The sequence below is a fragment of the Oreochromis niloticus genome, unplaced genomic scaffold (assembly GCF_001858045.2).
Source record: "Oreochromis niloticus isolate F11D_XX unplaced genomic scaffold, O_niloticus_UMD_NMBU tig00007388_pilon, whole genome shotgun sequence".
NCBI lineage: Eukaryota > Metazoa > Chordata > Actinopteri > Cichliformes > Cichlidae > Oreochromis > Oreochromis niloticus.
This window is the reverse complement of record NW_020328534.1, coordinates 1-10000: the sequence shown is the minus strand read 5'-3', so window position 1 is coordinate 10000 and position 10000 is coordinate 1. Positions and strand designations below refer to the sequence as shown.

The 10000-nt window shown below is 39.5% G+C and overlaps 1 long non-coding RNA gene across 1 annotated transcript in view; it reads left to right on the top strand.

Annotated features, from left to right (window-relative positions):
* LOC100705474 (uncharacterized) overlaps window positions 1–4710 on the top strand; it is an 18072-nt gene extending 13362 nt beyond the window's left edge. The window contains exons 10-12 of the long non-coding RNA XR_002059066.2: window positions 2962–3049; window positions 3399–3618; window positions 3818–4710. This is a non-coding gene — a long non-coding RNA (uncharacterized LOC100705474). The remainder of the gene's footprint in view (window positions 1–2961; window positions 3050–3398; window positions 3619–3817) is intronic.
* Window positions 4711–10000: the final 5290 nt, after the last annotated feature.

Below are 10000 nucleotides of genomic sequence, written 5' to 3'. Positions count from 1 at the left end.
AACTGACAGTGTGCTCAGTGAATACCTCAGGCAGCAGAAACCCAAGAAAGAGGAGGAAGGCGAGGAACCATCATGGAAGGACAGGCCCCTGCACGGTATGTACCACCGGCAGATAGAGGAGGTGGCTGATATCCAGAAATCCTACCAGTGGCTGGACAAAGCTGGACTGAAAGACAGCACAGAGGCACTAATCATGGCAGCACAAGAACAAGCTCTGAGTACAAGATCCATAGAGGCTGGGGTCTATCACACCAGGCAAGACCCCAGGTGCAGGCTGTGTAAAGATGCCCCAGAGACAATCCAGCACATAACAGCAGGGTGCAAGATGCTAGCAGGCAAGGCATACATGGAACGCCATAACCAAGTGGCCGGCATAGTGTACAGGAACATCTGTGCCGAGTATAACCTGGAAGTCCCAAGGTCAAAATGGGAGATGCCCCCAAGGGTGATGGAGAATGACCGAGCTAAGATCCTGTGGGACTTCCAGATGCAGACGGACAAAATGGTGGTGGCTAACCAACCGGACATAGTGGTGGTAGACAAACAGAAGAAGACGGCTGTAGTGATCGATGTAGCGGTTCCGAATGACAGCAATATCAGGAAGAAGGAACACGAGAAGCTGGAGAAATACCAAGGCTCAGAGAAGAGCTCGAGAGGATATGGAGGGTGAAGGTAACGGTGGTCCCCGTGGTAATCGGAGCACTAGGTGCGGTGACTCCCAAGCTAGGCGAGTGGCTCCAGCAGATCCCGGGAACAACATCGGAGATCTCTGTCCAGAAGAGCGCAGTCCTGGGAACAGCCAAGATACTGCGCAGGACCCTCAAGCTCCCAGGCCTCTGGTAGAGGACCCGAGCTTGAAGGATAAACCGCCCGTAGGGGCGTGCTGGGTGTTTTTATATGTATGTATGTATATATATATATATATGTGTGTGTATATATATATATATATATGTGTGTGTATATATATATATATATATATATATATATATGTATGTGTGTGTGTGTGTGTGTGTGTGTGTGTGTGTGTGTGTGTGTGTGTATATATATGTATGTATATATATGTATATATATATATATATATATGTGTGTGTGTGTGTGTGTGTGTGTGTATATATATATATATATATATGTGTGTGTGTGTGTGTGTGTATATATATATATATATATATATATATATATATATATATATATATATATATATATATATATATATATATATATATATATATATGTGTGTGTGTATATACACACATATATATATACATATATATATACATATATATGTATATGTATGTATATGTGTGTGTGTGTGTATATATCTCCCAACTTACTGTGCATGCTTCACTCACCCCTTGCATGGGAACAGGTAGAAGTGATGGAATGTTATGTAAAACTACACAAAAAAACCCCACAATGTCAATAAATGTCACAGTACAAAAAGCATTTTAATTAAGGCAACAACCAAATATTTTACATTGTACAAATAGCACCAGTTATGAAGGTGCTGCTACTGCACCCCGGCTGCTGGTCTAAGGAAGAGCTGCCCCCAGGGATGCCCTCAACAATGGGTCTGGTGGCATTCAACCCTAGGGCCAGCTCCTCTGCCGGGGTGTGACGAGGGGGTGCAGGACCACCACCTGTCTTTATTTGCTCTGCCCTCTTCTTGGTTGCTGTTATAAACAAACAAACAGATTATTTCAGGGTCTCTTTTCAGGAGACTAAAAGCAATATAAGTGATAAATATTACTATTCTGTAGAATATTCTTATATTTCACTTTTACTTGTTCCCATGTTCTAGTGGGTCCTGTTGTAGCTCTAATGTGAAAGAGGATATAATGTAATATAATATAATATGATATAATGTAATATAATATAATAAATTACTTACGAGTTTAATTTGTCAGCAACTTTCTGCCAGCCCTCTCTCCTTGCTTTTGCAGCCTTTGCAGTGTTCCCTTGCGTTTTAATTAAACTCTGAAACTCCTGATATCCCTCAATCAAGAGTTCTTGCTCTGCTGCCGTAAAATACTGAGCGCGCTCCTTCGACATCTTCGCCGACCAATCACAGAGTTGCCGATCAATGTTTCTACTATCGATGCGTAGCCCCTTTTAAACCACCCAGTGATCTCAGATTACTTCATCCAGCTATACTAATCGTCAACAACAGGTGTGTTCGGAGAACCGGATTAGCGAGCTCAAAGTTAGCGCGATGATTTGATCTTGGATGTGTCATTTGATCTTGGATGTAGTAAGCGAGGTACGAAGAACGGACCCCAGGAACATAAAAACACACGTGTAGAACACATCCTCACGGTTCAAAGGGTATTTTGACAGGAGTTACGGTTTTGGATTTAGAAGCAGTTTTCAACAGGTGCAGAGAGGGAGATTTGACTGGGTTTTGCTATAGAGTAATAGTATTCCAGTAGTTAGTGCAGGCCAACTGGATAGAGCATGCTGATTGGCCTGTTAAATTCAAGCTTGTTGTTCATTGGAGGATTTCTCTTCAGCAGACAGGTGGTTCAAATCTGGGCAGTTGGAGTCAGTTGATCGAGTTTAGAATCATCTTTTCTGACTGGATGATCAGATATGAAACTATTTACCTGTCTGTAGTGGATTCTCCCACACTTAAACTCATCTAACCTCATTTATCTCTATTTTTACTCTGGCACACACACACACAGAGACATACACTGACAAACACACACACAAACAGTTTTGCACTTTTATTTTCAGGTGAAAAATTCTCTCTTCAGCTCATTCAACATTTTTAACTTAACATTCAGCAATCATTACATTTCAGCTCAAAACATTAAACTATCAGCATTCACACTGCATTTTCTTTAGGAAATGTATTCTCTAGTTTTTCCATAATACTTTGTGATAGATTACTTAAAGTTGGGCTGTAAGTATACTACCACAGAAAAAAAACATGTAAGCTAAGAAATATGTTACCTTTTATAGGTGCTGTGGAGGTACAGAGGAGAAAAACCAGAAACCTTGAGCGCCAACACTAGAATATATGACTGGATCCCTCAGAATGACCTCCTGGGTATGTAAACTTGGTAGCAACCACAGACTTTCTTAAAAGTGCAATAACATACATTAAACGTGCATTGAACGTTAAATGCAGGTTGTGAGCATTCTGTTTATTGACACAAGGAAAATTGATAAATTATACTTTCCTAACAGATGTGATCTTGATTACATATATGGCTCCTTGTGCAAATTACTCTGGTTAGTTCTTTTTCCCCAAGATGTTGCACTAAAGATTAGTTGAATGCACATAAGTATTAGAACGTGCAAATCAATCTTGGCTCAAAGCACTTATTCCGGGTTACTGAAATTCTTGTTTTTCACATGTGAAAACTAACTTTCAGTATTACACGGTTATTTGTTAGGTCACCCTAAAACTAGAGCTTTCATCACTCACGGAGGCACAAATGGGATTTATGAAGCCATCTACCACGGGGTTCCCATGGTGGGCATACCCATGTTTGGTGACCAGCCAGACAACATGGTCCATATGAAGGAAAAAGGAGCTGCAGTTATTCTCAATTTGAACTTCATCACAGCTGAGGACCTTAGAGACGTAATCAACACAGTCATCAATGATAAATCGTGAGTTCTCTGAACTATGTGCACTTTGAATTAGGCACTGAAAACAGGCTTAAAAAGGAAAAAATGGAGCAGGCTCAGAGTATGAAACGTGAAGCATCTACCTTTAACCATTTTTCCTTGGAGTCAGCTAACACAAGAAAGCCCTGTTGAGCCGAACTTTAATGACCTGTGTAAACATCATTTATAAACGCATTCACAGGTACAAAGAAAATGCTATGCGGCTGTCCAGCATCCACCACGACAGACCCATGAGTGCTCTGGAAGAGGCAGTATTCTGGATCGAGTTCACACTGAGAAACAAAGGGGCCAAGCACTTGAGGGTCCAGGCCCATGAGCTCACCTGGTACCAGTATCACAGCCTGGATGTCCTGGGCTTCGTCCTCACTATGGTTCTACTCATCATATTCATCTTCATCAAGACCTGCAGTTTCTGCCTGCACAGGTGCTGTGTCAGGAAAGGAAAGGCAAAAAGGAAAGCTGAATAACATCTGAAACAGGTGCTGTGAATGTTGGGCCGGGGCAATATTTGTTACCTACATGAGACTTTCTTTCATGTATGTTGAGTTTCCCATCATTTTATTCTTTATGTATCACCACTAATTACTTTAACTGAAGACAGGTGTACCAGTTTGCAGAAGTGTACCTGAAATTAATCTCACTTTAAAAACCGAATGCTGATTGATTGTTGAATTTTGCTTCCCCCCCCCCGAGAAGAAAACTCACAAAATTCATTCTATGCCTTTACTTGAGTAATACTCATGAAAAGTCACCACTTTAGGTCCTCTTGGCACTACATGTGGTCAACATTTATACAAATATGGAAGATGGGCTCCAAATTGAACTTTTACATACAGAACTCATTAACATAAATCACATTAACAAACCAAACTGCCCTCCATGTCCTGAAAGAGGTTTACACAAATACATTTGAATCACAGCTAGTATTTGTTCCCCCTCCCCCCATATGAATTGTACAGGAATAATTTTATTTTCATCATTTTTTCAATTTTCCATCTTCTTTCACTTTCCACAGCATCAGCTCCATACAGGCAGTAGCATCTTCTGCAGTGTCATGACCACAAACTAAGGGGGGGGGAATCATTTTTTAAAAATTCAATGCAATTGAAATCAACATCTTCAGAAATAAATCTGATATCTGCTGCACGAGTCTGTGGCATTCAATGTTATAAGTCATATTAATAAGTCATCTTTATTTGGAATGTAATGATATTATAATAACGGATAAACCATTTGCATGGTGGTAACCCACCACTCTCTTGAATGATCCTTCTGAGGTATTCAGCTGTGAGCTTGTTCAGGGTCAGTTTGTGAGGGGGCCCAGACGGTGGGGAAAGACTACCGATGTATCCACCACCATCCCGTGGAGCAGCTGCAGTAAACAGGAAGATATCTCAAGCTTTTCTTATTGGTTAGAACTTGATAAATTACTGTTTTACTTTCAACATGAACTATAGCTACAGAATATGGAGAAGCAACCAGTGAATCTTGCAGCAAACAGTCCCTTTAATGGGACTGTTTGCTGTCCCAGTGGTGGCCCCGTCGTCACCACTAGATTCTCCCAGAACGACACCATGCTCAGTTCAGAAGAAAATAACATTGGAGCAGCTTTCCATCACTGCACACAGCTCTTCAAGATTAAAATGAATCAATGATCCTTGAATAATAAGATTTTTTTAGACTGCTACCTGTTCCTACCAGTTGATATTTGTTTGCTAAGGTAGCTTTTTGTGGGAAACTTCATACAAAAACAATTGCTGTATGTGATTTGCTTAAGTCAGGGCAAATGGTGACTCTCTTTCTACGCCAAGAGAGGGGTTGGTAGCAATATTATATTAAGACTTTCCAGTAATGTGCTGCCACCTAGTGGTGAAAGCTTTAGATAAAAGTTTTGTTCGGATAATTACAAATACAGTGGTCCTTCGCTATAATGCGGTTCACCTTTCGCGGCCTCGCTGTTTCGCAGATTTTTTTCTGTGCAATGTTGCAGGCTTTTTTTTTCCTTTTTCTTTTTTTTTAATTAGCGCATTGTCTTCTGCATCCTGATTGGCTGTAGACCATTGTCAATCAATCTTGTGCCATGTCTCCTGTCCAGTAGAGAATGTGTTCAGCTTGTCAAATTTACATAAATCTTCGATCTCTAGCAGTGTGTGAAGTGCTGTACTGTACGTTTGTAAGTTTTCTCCCAAACAAACAACATTGTCGACGAAACATTTTGCGCCGTCAGAGGCACCTGCAGATGCGTTTCATTCTATAACACTGGACTTATTTGTCTACGAAGGTTTTAAGTTTGAGAGTGTTTAAACAAGAAATAAAAGTGAAAATGTTCGTGCCTGTCTGAGAAAAGTGTATAAAGTGTGTAGTGAAGGGTTTTACAGCCTTAAAACATCTATAACGGTAAAAAATAAAGTTGGTTACTTCCCGGATTTCATGTATCGCGGGTTATTTTTAGAATCTAACTACGGCGATAAATGAGGGACCACTGTAGTGCAATTAAGATGGTCAAAATAAAATCCTTTAGGAGGACATCAGAGCGAAATAAAGTGAGATTACTGTATTATGACATTTGGACCCTTTTGTCCAAATGTCATGCAAAAAATTAAATTCAGGGTATACAAGACAACCAGACCATGATGTAGTTTCAATATCTGTTGGTCTCTGTCAATTATGTGTTTAAAATACATTACCGTTCAAAAGTTTTAGAATACCCCAATTTTTCTGTTATTTATTGCAATTTATGTTGTTCAAATTTAATGAATAGCTTGAAATGGTACAAAGGTAACTGTTGAACTGCCAGAAAAAAAAAAAAAAAAAAAAATATATATATATATATAATTTGATAATAATAATAATAATAATAATAATAAAATAAATAACGTCCATTTCAGAATTATACAAAAAGGCCTTTTTCAGGGAACACAAAATGGGTTAACAAGTTAAAGCTGTTCTAGAGCAGTGGAGGTTGATCAAGCCTTGAAAGCTACAGGTGTTCCAACTTTTCTGAATTACAACTACCCTGTCTGTCACTGTTGGAACACACTGTGATACCACACCCTCGTGAGCATCACCTGAACAGTTTCGTGCTGCAGAAAGTACTGAGTTTCTAAAAAATTGGTGAGAAAAAGGCAATTAACAATGGAAGTGGGACAGACCATCATAACACTTCAAAGTGCAGGTCTTTCCTACAGAGAAGTTGCAAAGAAAGTCAAGATGTCAGTGAGTACAGTTTCCTTTACCATCAAAAGGCACTCAGAAACTGGAGCAAACTGACAGAAAGAGGTCTAGCAGACCCAAAGCCACAACTGAATCAGAAGACAGGTTTCTGAGAGTTAACAGCTGATAGGCTCATACTAGACATGTGTTCAAACACTTACTACGACCACTATTAAGCTGTAAGTCTCAGTTGCAAATGTGAAGAGAAGACTTCGAGCTGCACGTTTGACAGGACGAGTTGCAGCAAGAAAGCCATTGTCTTATTCTGAAATCTTAGTAAAGAGGCTTGCCTGGGCCACCACCATTGGACTACTGAAGACTGGAAGAAGTATAATGGATTGATGAAAATTGATTTGAAATTGGGTTCATCATGCAGGAATTTTTACCAAAACGGCTACCACAACATTCTGCAGCACCATGCAGTACCCTCTGGTATGCGCCTAGTTGGTCAGGGGTTCATCCTACAGCAAGATAATGACCCAAAACATAGGTCCAAGCTATGCCAAAACTACCTCAGGAAAAAAGAAACAAGATGGTAAGCTTGAAAACATGGAGTGGCCAGCACAGCCTCCAGACTTAAACCCCATCAAGCTGGTTTGCAATGAACTGGCCTGAAGAGTGAAAGCAAAGCAACCTACAAGTTCCACACATTTATGGAACTTGTGCAACAAATATGGGAAGAACATTCTGAAGAATATTGATTTGTACTGTAGAAAGAATGCAATAGGTGTGTTCAGCTGCTATATCTCCCAAACGTGGCTACTTTGATGAGTCAAAAGTTTAGAAAACATTTGGGTCTAATAATTTATTCCTTTTTTGACTCCGATTGTTTATTTGTACCATCCTTTATTTCAGAGTGCAATGAGACATTAAACTGCATAATTTTCATTAAAAAACTGGAAAAACTGGGTTTTCTAAAACTGGTAGTTTTTTAAGAAGACCCGGTAGTGTATAGTATCTCATCAAATCAAATGCCTCAGAAGTTTGTATAGCTAAAATTTATTTATTTAACAACAGCTGACCTCTGACCTTAATGCTGACGGCACTGGGATTCAATTTCGTCCAACATTTTAATAGATACACCTATGGATGTATTTGAAAATCCTAGGTGACTTCCCTCTTGAATTATGCATTTACAAGATTTTTAGAAAATCTGACATTTGACTATCACCTCAAGGTCAAGTCATTGGGATTCAAACATTCACATTTTTAATAGCTGCACCTAGGGTATCAATTTCAAACTCCTACATTGCCTCAATCTTAAGTTACTCCATTCACAAACTTGGTGTCCACGCTGCCTGTCCAGCAGGTGTCGAAAATACCTCAATATTTTTTTTTTTAAACAGCCTGGGGGTATAAATGCCTTATGAATTATTGAAAGGAACAACTCTGTAACTAAGTGTTTTAAAAGTCTTTCATTGATTAATCTAAAGAGACAAAGGGAATCCCTGCAGTCCCCATGTGCTGCTCATAGGGTCTGATTATTGGGATTCAATACCCGTTGCCCTGAACTTGAATAAGCTGCAATATTTCTAGCGAATCCTGTGAGTACTTGAGTATATGATAAATAGAAACATAACATTTAAAAAAATAAGTGTAACAACAAACAAAAGGTCTCAGATGGTATGTTCACAACCAATCAGATGTGTTGTACTTTGTTTTACAAACTTCTTGATGGTTCTGGTTTTAAAAAGACATCCAGATGATTTTGTATCATTATTTGCACATTAAAGTCTATTAAGGACTGCAACTGGAAGAGTGAAATAAGCTGCGAAAAACTTGAGAAAAGAAAAAAGAATACATTTAAAAAAGGAAGTTAAAAGTCACCTTGAGTAAACAGAGTCTGTTTCCAGGCAGTGTCCAATCAGAATCGTTCAGCATTATGAAGCTCAACAAGGTCCCTGGATCAACATTTACTCTTAGAGAACCATGGTGACCCTTCACATCCTCCTCACTAACACCTGAAAATCTGGCCAAGTAAGGTGTCACACGGCTCTAAGCAGAGCTGCATCATATGCATTATTAAGCAAAACCTAACCATCTTTAAACTACTGGCTAACCTTGCACTTGATGTTGACTAAATTTTCATTATACAGAACAATTTTCAGACTGCTGCCACACTTCTGTAATGACAGAGCGTGTTGGTATAGTTTATGTAGTGCACAGAGAAAGATGAGAGTATATTATCACATTACCTGGTGTTATAGTCAATACTTCATTTTCAGGTTTAACAAAGTGTGTATACAACTTCCAGACTCGAGTTGACGTCACTCTGAAACTCCAACCATGAATGGTTAACACTGCAAGCAAACTATTTTTCATTGCAAACTGATTAAAAACAAAAATCAAACTTCAGAAATCTTTCCACACCAACAAGTTCTGACATAAGCCCATGGGCACAAGAGTTAAAGGTAGAGTATATAATGAGGTGAGCTGAAGTGTCATACAGCAGTCCTACACACATCAACAATCCTGCTGTGTTGTGCATGTGTCACAAGATATACTTAATATTATACTTAATTAATAATGCCTCCTGGAACCAGAGGCAGACAGAGAAAGACCTGGTCATCCGCAGCCACCCTAGGGTACTGGCACAGGTTAGAAATCAGTCTTGTTTCTTCAGTACAGTCAACTTACTATCACTACCTTTTAACCCATTGTGATAGCACAGACAGATATGAGTCAGAGTTCAGATTTATTGAGTTAATAATTATCTTTCCTGATATACTTTCACCAAAGAATCAGACCACAGGTAGTTTACCTGCTGACATTCAGACACCATGGAGCTGCGTCTCTCTGCCTGCATCCTGCTGGTACTTTGTGCGACATGGAGTGCAGATGGAGGAAATATTTTGGTGTGGTACACCGATGGCAGCCACTGGATAAACATGAAGCCTGTTCTGGAGACGCTGGTTGACAGGGACACCAGGTGACTGTACTGATTCCGAGCTCGTCAATGTACATGAACACCAATGAACCTGCCCGCTTTCACTATGAGCCCTTCAACGCCTCTTCTCATTGGAGACTATAGAGAAGTTTCTAGAAGAGTTCCTCCAATTCTCCATATACGAGATTGATTATATGAACTACTGGGAGATCTAACATCAGATTCATTAACATTGCAAAGACAAACCTTCAGTACAATATTCAG